This window comes from Phyllostomus hastatus, unplaced genomic scaffold (genome assembly GCF_019186645.2).
Source record: "Phyllostomus hastatus isolate PE091 unplaced genomic scaffold, TTU_PhHast_1.1 phas_scaffold_555, whole genome shotgun sequence".
NCBI lineage: Eukaryota > Metazoa > Chordata > Mammalia > Chiroptera > Phyllostomidae > Phyllostomus > Phyllostomus hastatus.
The window spans coordinates 13,167,216-13,177,522 of NW_025334036.1; the positions used below are offsets into that span (position 1 = coordinate 13,167,216).

At 46.3% G+C, this 10,307-nt stretch overlaps 1 non-coding gene across 1 annotated transcript; it reads right to left on the reverse strand.

The window, feature by feature from the left end:
• Window positions 1–7,812: 7,812 nt before the first annotated feature.
• On the reverse strand, window positions 7,813–7,884 carry TRNAE-UUC. Its single transcript has one exon. It is a non-coding gene; the product is annotated as a tRNA-Glu (tRNA).
• Window positions 7,885–10,307: the final 2,423 nt, after the last annotated feature.

Sequence of the window (10,307 nt, forward strand, 5' to 3'; positions counted from 1 at the left end):
TGGCTTGAAGCACTGAGTTTGAATGGTCTACAAGACACCATGATGAGGTGCTCGGGAGGTGGGGAAATGTGTCAGCTTGGCCCCCGCACTTCCTTAAAAGAAATATTTGGAGCTTTGGGAATGACTGACACTTGGACATGATTTTGAGATGAGAAGAAAGTTGGGTTTACAAACTTTTCTTTACATCTAGCAAAAAAAAAAACAACCCAAAAAACAACAAACCCAAACAAACAGACAGGCTTGGATATTAGTTTGTTTCTTCTGTTTGAGACATTAATGGATAAATGAGTCCCATGAAGAAATATTAAGCTTATTAAGAATTTATGAGATAAACAATCAGTACCAAAACCCACCCCCAAACAAACCAGTGGTGAATTAAATAATAGAAGGTTATAGAAAGATTAAAATTCCACTGCTCCAGCCTCCCTAGAAACAAGCTTTGGAGCCTAGATTTCGGTGCAAGAAACATTATCCCTTATCCATTATTGAAGGAGAGAGGAGACAGATTTATTAGAAGTACCAGGAAGAGATTATGGACAGGGAGAAACTGTTATTTATAATGTAGTGATTATACATCCAGCCGCTATCATTACCATGAATTTCATTATCTTTTTAATTGTTATAATTTACCTTCCCAAGAGCTCTATGAACTTTCTCATTTGTTAAAAAAAGTCATTAAGTTAATGGCTCTATCTTATACATCATTTCAAAAATAAGAACCAAAGTAAAGTGAAATGGAAAAAAAGAAACACATTTCTTTTAAAAAAATGTTTCATTTTCTAACTATTCTTTTTTTAAAGATTTTATTTACTTATGTTTAGACAGAGGGGAAGGGAGAGAGAAAGGGGGGAAGAAACATCAATGTGTGGTTGGCTCTCACACACCCTACTGGGGACCCGGCCCACAACCCAGTCATGTGCCCTGACTGGGAATTGAACCAGTGACCTTTTGGTTTGCAGGCCAGTGCTCAATCCACAGCCACATCAGCCATCACGCCTTCATCAGGCATGTGCCTACTACTCTTGTGGCTCAATAAGTCCAAGTATATCAGAAACAAAGTAATTTGGGGAAATTTCACATATTTCTAGAGCCCTTTTCTTCATAGATCCTAAATTGTGGTGTATATAAAAGAATTAAAACAAATTCCCTTTGCAAATATCATCTAATAGAACAAATATCTTCAATTTACCAATATATAGGAAATACTGATGGGCCTGAGAGAAGAGAGTAGTCTAACCTAACCACGAATTCAAACTTCTTGTTTTCTAAATGAGGCCCAGGTTCCTCTTCAAACATGGTTTTTATTCACATCTCCACCTCCCCATGCTGCCTTTTTAATTTTTATTGAGGAGGAGGGAGGGGGCAGAGAGAGAGGAACATTGATTTGCTGTTCCATATATTGATGCATTCATTTGATTCCTGTTATGTGCTCTGACCAGGGATCGAACCCATGACCTTGGGGTATCAGGATGATGCTCTGACCAACTGAGCTATCTGGCCAGGGTTCCATGCTGGCTCTTTATTTTATAGCAATATTCATTGGTTGTCCAGTAGAGCCCTTGATGTGGCACTCCCCTGGACCTCTGTCCTTGCTGGCTCCTTGCCTCATCTTTAAAGAGGCATTTCTGGCACTATTTTCTCCAGGAAACGCCTGATAGTCTTAAGTATAGTTTGTTCTTATGCCTGAGCTGTGAAATCTCTTTTGGACTGAATCGTCCTGAAATCATCTGCTTCTGTATTGGGTTTCCCCCAACGAGACTTCAAGTTCTTAAGTCTGACACCTTCATTTGCTCGTCTTTTTCTCCTCCGTGCTTCCTCAAAGCCTTGGCACACTGCCATGCCCACGAGGTATGTGTTGATCTGAACGGAAGGACCATCCATACACCTGATTGCTGAGGAGCGTGACGGCCCCCAGAGTTAACAGACATTTAAAAAGAAGTGAGGGTTTGTGGGGAGCTGGATGGTAGGAGTCAGCCCAGAATTGGGGCTCCGATTGCTTCAGGCAAGTAGGCTTTGGATGGGACAAAGGAGAAAAGGCTAGTTCAGGTCAGGGGCTTACCATTGGAAGATGACACAGAATGAGAAGATATTGGAATATCTTGGAAAAAATGAGACTGGATGGATGAGGAGGTGAAGGGTTTGGGGAGAACCGAGAGCTGCCTGTGGGTGTTCGGTGGCTTAGACACCACCCGTGCCTGTGATATTCCCTCCCCAGTCTCTTCCAATTTGGTAGACAGTTTGGAATCTTCTAGAATACCACCAATGCCCTGCAGAAAGCTGCTTCCCCCCTTGCTGTTTGACCTAGGCAGGCTCTGTTCTCGCTGCACAGGGAAGTGGGGGGAAGCACTGAGAACCCCCCAAAAGACCTGGACTGGGCCACTGAGCCGCAGGACCCCTGGAGGGTGGGGCAGCTTAAAGCAGAGCATTGCTTCTTAGGCACACCTGAGTTTCCCTCGAAGCTGCCCACCCTTTTGTCTGCTTTTTTCTGGAATACTAATTACATCCTAGGGCTACCGACTCCTACTGAGCCACTGCCTGGGAGATTACACTGGTCCTCCCCTCTTCTCAGAGATGTTATTTTTTTTTTTTTAAACAAAGCCTTCGTGTATACAGACGTGAGCTAATAATTCTTCATTTCACGTGCAATATTCCTTGGTGGATCAATCATGCCTCCTTATTCTACCACATCACGAGCTTTGTTCAAAGAAGAAAAGCAGCTTTGTCTTCCTGGTGGTAAAGAAATAAAATAAAATAAAATAAAATAAAGCAACCGAATGGAAGTGATGCTATATATAAAAGCTGCCACGGGTTGCCATGGTAACCGAAGTTCTCAAAAGGACAGAAAGAAAAGAACATCGGGGTGTTGTGACAAATGACACTTGAAGTGACAGGTTTCCAGGGATGCTTGCTTTTAATCAATGCACAGCTCTGAGGAGTGTTATTACCGAATAATAGATTAATGTGGAAATCAGGAACCTGGCTGGAACATTTGTTTTTCTAGCGCCAGGGTGGCCCCCAAGCGGATGCAGAGCACTGGAGAACGAGACTTCTCTGCGAGACAAGGTGCCTGATGGCGTGTCTCCACAGCCACGTGACAAACCAGTGTCCCCTCTGCTCTCTCTCAGGCGTGTGGGAACAGCTGTCTATGGCTGATGGGCGTGAACCTAAAAATAGCCCAGTCACCACAAAGAAGAGCAATTATGTAACATCCAAAGTCACTACCTTAAAACTGTTTTTTTTTTTTAAATTCTCACGCAAGGATATGTTTACTGAGTTTTAGAGGAAGAGGGTGAGAGAGAGAGAGAGAGAGAGAGAGAGAGACATCAAAGGGAGAGAGAAACGTTGGTGTCGCACGTGACTGGGGATGAAACCCACTGCCTGAGTCTGTGCCCTGACCCAGGAATCAGACCCTGTAAACTTCTCAGTGCACGGGCCCATGGATGCTCCAACCTACTGTGCCCTTTCTGGACCCTGAGCCAAGTTGTACGATTGCCTCTAAGCAAGTCCGTTTGAAGGGATAGGGGTGCATCTTGAGCTCTAAACCCAAGACACGCAATTTCACAGAAGACCACCCAATAAACAAGCTGGCAAAGCTAAGGATGATGGATGTTGGGCTTGCTTCCCCTGCTCTGGGTTGCAGGGCCGAGTAACCTTGCAAACATTCCTAGTTCACCTGGCCAGGGGGTCACCGAATAAGCTCCATCAGTTGGAAACGCTGACAGCAGGGAGGAAGGTACGAGGGAGGGGCGATTTCTTCTTGTCTTTTCGAGGACTGTGGCTGGTGCCTGGCTCCAGCCTCTTTGGTATTTCCAGCAGAGTTGACAGCCGGTGGCCTTGTCCCGGCTGCTGGGGCAGTGTGTGTAAATGACTGGCATGCTTCAGTGGGGACCCCCACAAGGGGCTGGGTGACAGGAACTAGAAGACTGGGCAGTTCCAGCTGCGTGGTCTGCAGCAAGATGCTCCAGTGCTAGGCTAATGCCACCTCGCTAATGCCACCTCGTCCCTCGTTGCTCTTCTGTCCCTTCATCTCCTAGAAATTTCTGCAGCGTTTTCTGACTGTCTAGCTGACATCCATTCATGCAGGTTTTGTGGCCCATGGTGCCTCCAGGAAACAGACACCAAGATAAAGATTTGAGATGAATGGCCTTTCCTGGGGCATAAGCACAGGAGTGACCTTATTATCAGTGAACATAAGGTACTGGTAGTTCACCTACGTAGTGGCAAGATATTTACTTAGATGATAACCGGGCATTACCTGAAGTAAAAGTTCTGTTGAAGGTGAGATATTGAATGGACAAGAGACTGATACAATCAGCCGATGGTGGGCTGGCTCCATCTGACTGTATCGGAGAGTTACACAGAGAAAATGGATTACTCAAAGCTTTAGACTTTCAACTCGGGATATGCTCAGAGGACTAGCAGTCTTCTGGGATAGCCCTCAGGCATCCATTTTCCCTTATAGATAAGAATTAGAGCCCTGGCTGGTATCGCTCAGTGGATTGAGCACAGGCTGAGAACCAAAGGGTCGCTGGTTTGATTCCCAGTCAGGGCACATGCCTGGGTTGTGGGCCAGGTCCCCAGTAGGGGGCACACATTGATGTTTCTCTCCCTTTCTTTCTCCCCTTCTTCTCCTCCTCTTTAAAAATAAATAAATAAAATCTTAAAAAAGAATTAGAAATATGACTTAGGTTGGACAGGGGACAGAACCGGCAACCTAGGCATGTTCCCTGTCTGGGAATCAAACCCAGAATCTTTTGGTGCAGGAGACAACCATCCAAGTAACTAAGCCACAATGATCGCTGCCTATCATGTATCTTATTATTAACTCATCTACTTGACCTGAGCAAAGGGCAGACAGATCTTGAGAATGACTTGACTCGTGCATACTTACACATGCCCTCACCTTGTGAACTCAGCTTCCAGATCTCAGCTGGAATATTAATTCCCCAGGAACTTTCCCTGACACATGGAATGAGTTATGAACTCAACCTCCCCCAAAAGTCGGGGAGGCTAACAGGACCGCAGTAGACGGCAATTACAGGACCAACGGTTGTATCCATTTAGTCTGCAGTCTGGCAAACAAATATTTCCAACAGGAAATTTAATAGGAGAAGTTGGTTATGGGCTTTTGGGAATTGATGGAGGAGCGTGAGGGGATAAATGTGAGATTATTCAGATATTAGTGACTGTGGATGCCTGTACTGGTGTAGGGCTGAAAGACTAAAGAGGAAGAAGTAGCGATGTGGCTGGGTAGCTCAGTTGGTTATAGAGTCATCCCAATATGCCAAAGTTGTGGGTTCGATTCCCAGTCAGGGCACAAACAAGAACCAACCAAGGAATGCATCAATAAGTGGAATAATAAATGGATACTTTTCTCTCTCTAAATAAATATAAAGGAAGAGGTGGTAAAGCCTTCAGGAGCTCAGTCTGCATGTCACTGCTGGGCACTGCCATTGCCACGGGACCCACACCGTGCCTTTCAAAACCCACTTGTTGCTCTGTGGAAACTTCCAGGGCTAGTGGAGCCCACAGCTGCCCAGTGCACCCACTGCTGGTGGCTCAGAGCTGACAGCAGCCCCTGTCAGAAGCCCTGGTGCCGCTGGAGTCTGTGTTGGCAGCCATCGGGGGAGACCCATTGCTACCAAACACATTAAAAAATTGCTCTGTTTTCTCGACATATTCCAGTCTCCTTTGGGCAGAAGCTACCCAGAAATCTGCTGGTGAGGGAGTCCAGGAAAGGATGTTTGCAGAGATCCAGCCCTCTCAGAAGGGACAGGAACATGGAAGCATGTGACAGAAGGCAAGAGCGAACAAGACACTGACCACAGGAGACCACGCTCTAGGCTCTCTGGCATCCTTACTGAGCCTCCCGCCCGCATTTCACTTCTGCTCAAGGACATAATGCTCAGGGTGGCATGGTGGCAGCATCTTAAACAAGCGAAACAGTCTCACCACTTTCTCGCAAGGTGAGATGTGGGGTCCCATGTATACGGATCCCTGAAGCCAGGCCTGGGTGAGGCTGCTCAGAGAATCCTGGCCAAAGTCAGTGGGGGGCGGTGGGGGAGGGGTAGAGATTCACCTTGGGAGGGAACAGTGAGGGAGAGCCATCCGTCTGAGAGGTATTGACAGGGGACACTTTTGGGAACTAGAATTTATCACGCGTCACCTACTGAACAATGTCTGAAGCGACCATTTTAAAAACACCCCAGTGATCTTTGTAGTCCAATCTGATGTTGTCTTCAAGACAAACTGAGAACACAGAATTAAAATTCACCCAAGGGATGGAGCCACTGCCTCTGCATGAATAGAAAAATTTTCCCCTGAAGAAAATCTTCAGCCCTGGCTGGTGTAGCTCAGTGGATTGAGTGTGGGCTGCGAACCAAAGTATCGCAGGTTCGATTTCCAGCCAGGGCACATGCCTGGGTTGCAGGCCACGGCCCCCAGCAACAGCACACTGATGTTTCTCTCTCTCTCTTTCCCTCCCTTCCCTCTCTAAAAATAAATAAATAAATAAAATCTTTAAAAAAAAAAAGAAAATATTCTCTCCAACTGTTGTTGGTTTATACATGGCTGGGTGACCTGGGATGCTTTACTGCTCTGGTTCTATTGTCCAAAGCAAGCCAAAGGCATCAGCAGCTGGTGTACCACACACCAGGCACACCAGGACATATAACTCCATCAATCCCTATGAGTGTCTGGAGGGTTGGTTCAACAGTACTTTCAAAGGAAATGGCACTGCCTGCATGAACCACTACTACTCATTCAGACCTATAATACAGTTACAGACTTTGGCCCCGTTGGTTGGAGCCTCATTTCATAGATGCAAAAATCTCAGGTTCAATTCCTGGTAAGGACACATACCTGGGTTGCTGCTGGGGTCACTGGGCATGGAGCTGTAGGAGATACAGCTGATGGATGTTTCTCTCCCTCCCTTCTGCGCCCTCAGCATGTCCTCGCATGAAGATAAAAACAAAGCAAAACTTTATTCCCGTCTTGAAAATGGCTTAGAAGCTTTCAAAACCCATCCAGCCTCTGAAAGAAGAGTGCTGACCTCAACCTAACTTCCAGAAGCTGATTCCATGCCTCAGTTTCCCCATGTCATGGTCAGTGCTAGTTGGTGAAGGGATCTGATTTCTTCCCTCCTGTGCAAACCTCTGTAGCAACCGTGTGCCAGCCCCAGTGGGTCCTGCTTCAGGGATCCCCCGCCCTTCCCCCTCCCCCCCCCCCCGCCCCCCAAACACACACACAGCTAGGGGCAAACACCAGCTGGTCCAGGTGCAACTCTTCCAGGCCTGGCCATCTCTTCCTCGTGTTCACCATCTCTCTGACCTCGGATCAGAAACACTTACTGGGGCAAAGAGAGCAGTGGTCAGACATAAACACAGTTTATCTAAGAGAAATAGTACTTGTGGGCGGTGATAGAGCTGTTCACTAGCCCGCTATGGCGATCATTTCACAGTATACACGTGCATCGGGCCATCACGTGCACACCTCAAACTTTCACAGGGTTCTATGTCAGGTTATAGTTCAATAGAGCTGGAGAGAGTACTCCTCCAATAGGGTTTCACCATGAAATAGTAATCATAATCACTTATTGTGGCATTTTAAATATGTACATAAATGATAGGATTAGTTGAAATGCCAAAACTGATTATGCAAGCACTGGAAAAAGCTTCCCCACTCTGAGGATGTAACTAAGCGCTTTCATCATTTATATTTATCTTTCTTAGAAGGCTATACATTGACTTGGTAAATTTCTTATCTTAGCGTATTGTATTTTAAAAAGAATGAAATAAAGTAAAATGCTGAGCCTTCCCACACCGGGAGTCGAACCCGGGCCGCCTGGGTGAAAACCAGGAATCCTAACCGCTAGACCATGTGGGAGACGGTGAGTACGTGTTAAAGTGCAAGCATATTGAACCATTCTCCGCTTCCGCCTTCCGGCCGCCCCGCCTTCTGGCCGCCCCGCCTTCTGGCCGCCCCGCCTTCATGCTGAATTTGCCTCCTGCGCTTGCGCAGCATTCTCCCCGCTTTCGCTGTAGGTTCCGCGCCCACCGAGGGTTCGGAGCCAGGACCCGTTGGGGTCTGTGGGCACTGACCTGTCACCCCACGCCCGGTGCTGAAGTCCGAGCTCCACAATCGTCTGTCCAAAGGCCCGCGAGCAGGTCTCAGGACACAAAGCTCTGGATGGCTCCGAGCCAGTCGTGAGCCCGGGGCCCCATCCCCCTACCCTGGTGTGTTGCCGGGTGACCTTTTTTCTTTTTAGATCAGACTTTCCATCGCGAAGTTTCAGGTCTGGGGACATCGCTGCGGGAATTTTGCATTTACGCGGCTGAATGGCGGGAAGAATGCCCGTGGGGACATTCCGGGGCAAAAGTGAAACCAAAACAGAACACCCCAAACCGTAAAGGAGAAACCCGCACACTGCGCTACGTTAACACGCACATTGGAAAAAAAACAAAACAAAACAAAACCAAAAACACGGCTTGGGGTTTAGGTCTGTACAAGCCCTGCAAGAGATCAGTGTCCCCAGTGTAAAGGTGAAAAGCACTCGGGGCTTTTGCAACGAGGTTGCCCGCGAGGTCCACGTGAACGCTCGGGAGCAGGCTGGAGGGGGACCCTGGCGCATTTCACAAAGGAACACCGGTCTCGCCGGCTCCCCGCGCTCCGTGGCCCGAAAGGGCCAGGGCGACAATCAATGGAGACTTGGAGTGCGTGGGAGCTTGACCTGGGAGGCGCGCCACGGTCGGGATTCCCTACCTACTAGCCGTGGCCTAGCAGTTCGGTGTCTTAGCTCTCAATCAAAGCACATTCATTTTCTCAAAGCACTACAAAAAAAAATTTTTAGACTCGGGCATTTACATAGCTTTAAATTAAAAAAATCAAATGAAAGTAGAAGCGTGGCAATTGCTTTTGTAATTCAGAATATGGTTAAATTTATTTTGAAAATTATCTACGTGTTTGAAAAGCGTATTCTTTCACGAATGAATGTAAACTTGGTCATTGTGAATTCAGAGCCTCTCTCTCCTTAATTATGCCACAGATTGGATCTGTCCCTTTCCGAAAGAGGTGTGATGAAGTTTGCCATTATGTAGAAGTTGGAGCTATATATATTGAAGTTATAGTGCTTTTCTTTAAAATTTTAACACGCGTATCCCTAAACACATGGCTAAATTTGTTGTGTCTTTGGATATCATTCAAATGGAAGCACAAAGTAATTCTTTTTTTCTTTCAGTTTGATTGACACACAGTTGATGTACAGCGTTGTATTAGTTTAAGGTGTACAGCTCAAGAACTTGACTTATGTATATTGAGAAATGACCGCCAAAATACGTTTAGCTGACATTTCATCACCTCATATACATACATGAAAAAATGTTTTCTCCTTGTGATGAAAAATGTTAGGATTCATTCTCTTAGCAACTTTCAAATATATCACTGAGCAGGTTTAACCATAGTCATGTTGTAAATGACATCCCTAGTACTTTATTTGTCTTAGAACTGACTGATGATTTATACCCTTTGATCACCATTGTCCAATACTTATTCCTCTGCGACTTGCTTATGTTACTCATCATTCTATTCCTGAGGCTGAGTCATGTCCACCAGTCTGGGACATCTTCAGGGTAAATTCTCAAAGGCAGATTTTGGAGGCACCCTGGGAAGTTGAAACTGGAACCAGCTAGCCAGTTGCATGGGTGGGGGGCTGGGGTGCGATTGGCTTGCCCAACGAAGTTGGAGGCAGTCCATTTCCTCTCTGTCCCTCTCCTGCAGCCTCCATGGTTCCAGTGTCCCTGGGGCTGTATCCCTGGAGTCCCTGCATCCACAGGCCTGAGCTCCCTCCCTTTCCTGCTCCCTGGAGGGGCACAGTGACTAGAAAGCCACTTGTCAATCAAGTCCCTGCATTTACTGACTTCTGGCCCTTTGGGGCTTTTAATTTTCGTGCATACTGGCTTCAAAAATAGGTCAATATTATTGTAATAACTTTGCAGGGTGACAAGCAGTTACCAGACTTATCATGGCAATGACATCATAAAGTATATCAATGTCAAATCACTTACGGTGTACACCTGAAACTAATACACTAGTATATGTCAACTATACTAAAAAATAGAAAGAACTATACTAAAAAAAGAACACTTTTCTACTGTTCCTAATTATTTTCCATGGGAGGGGCTTTCAGGGTCCTTGGTTTATCATACTGTCCTAATGTTACTGGAGCAAAGTCTGCTTCTGAAGGCCTAAACTCAAAACGTCCGAGTCTGGAGTAAGGAAAGGCCTACTGATGGAGAAGGTGCCCACCGAGA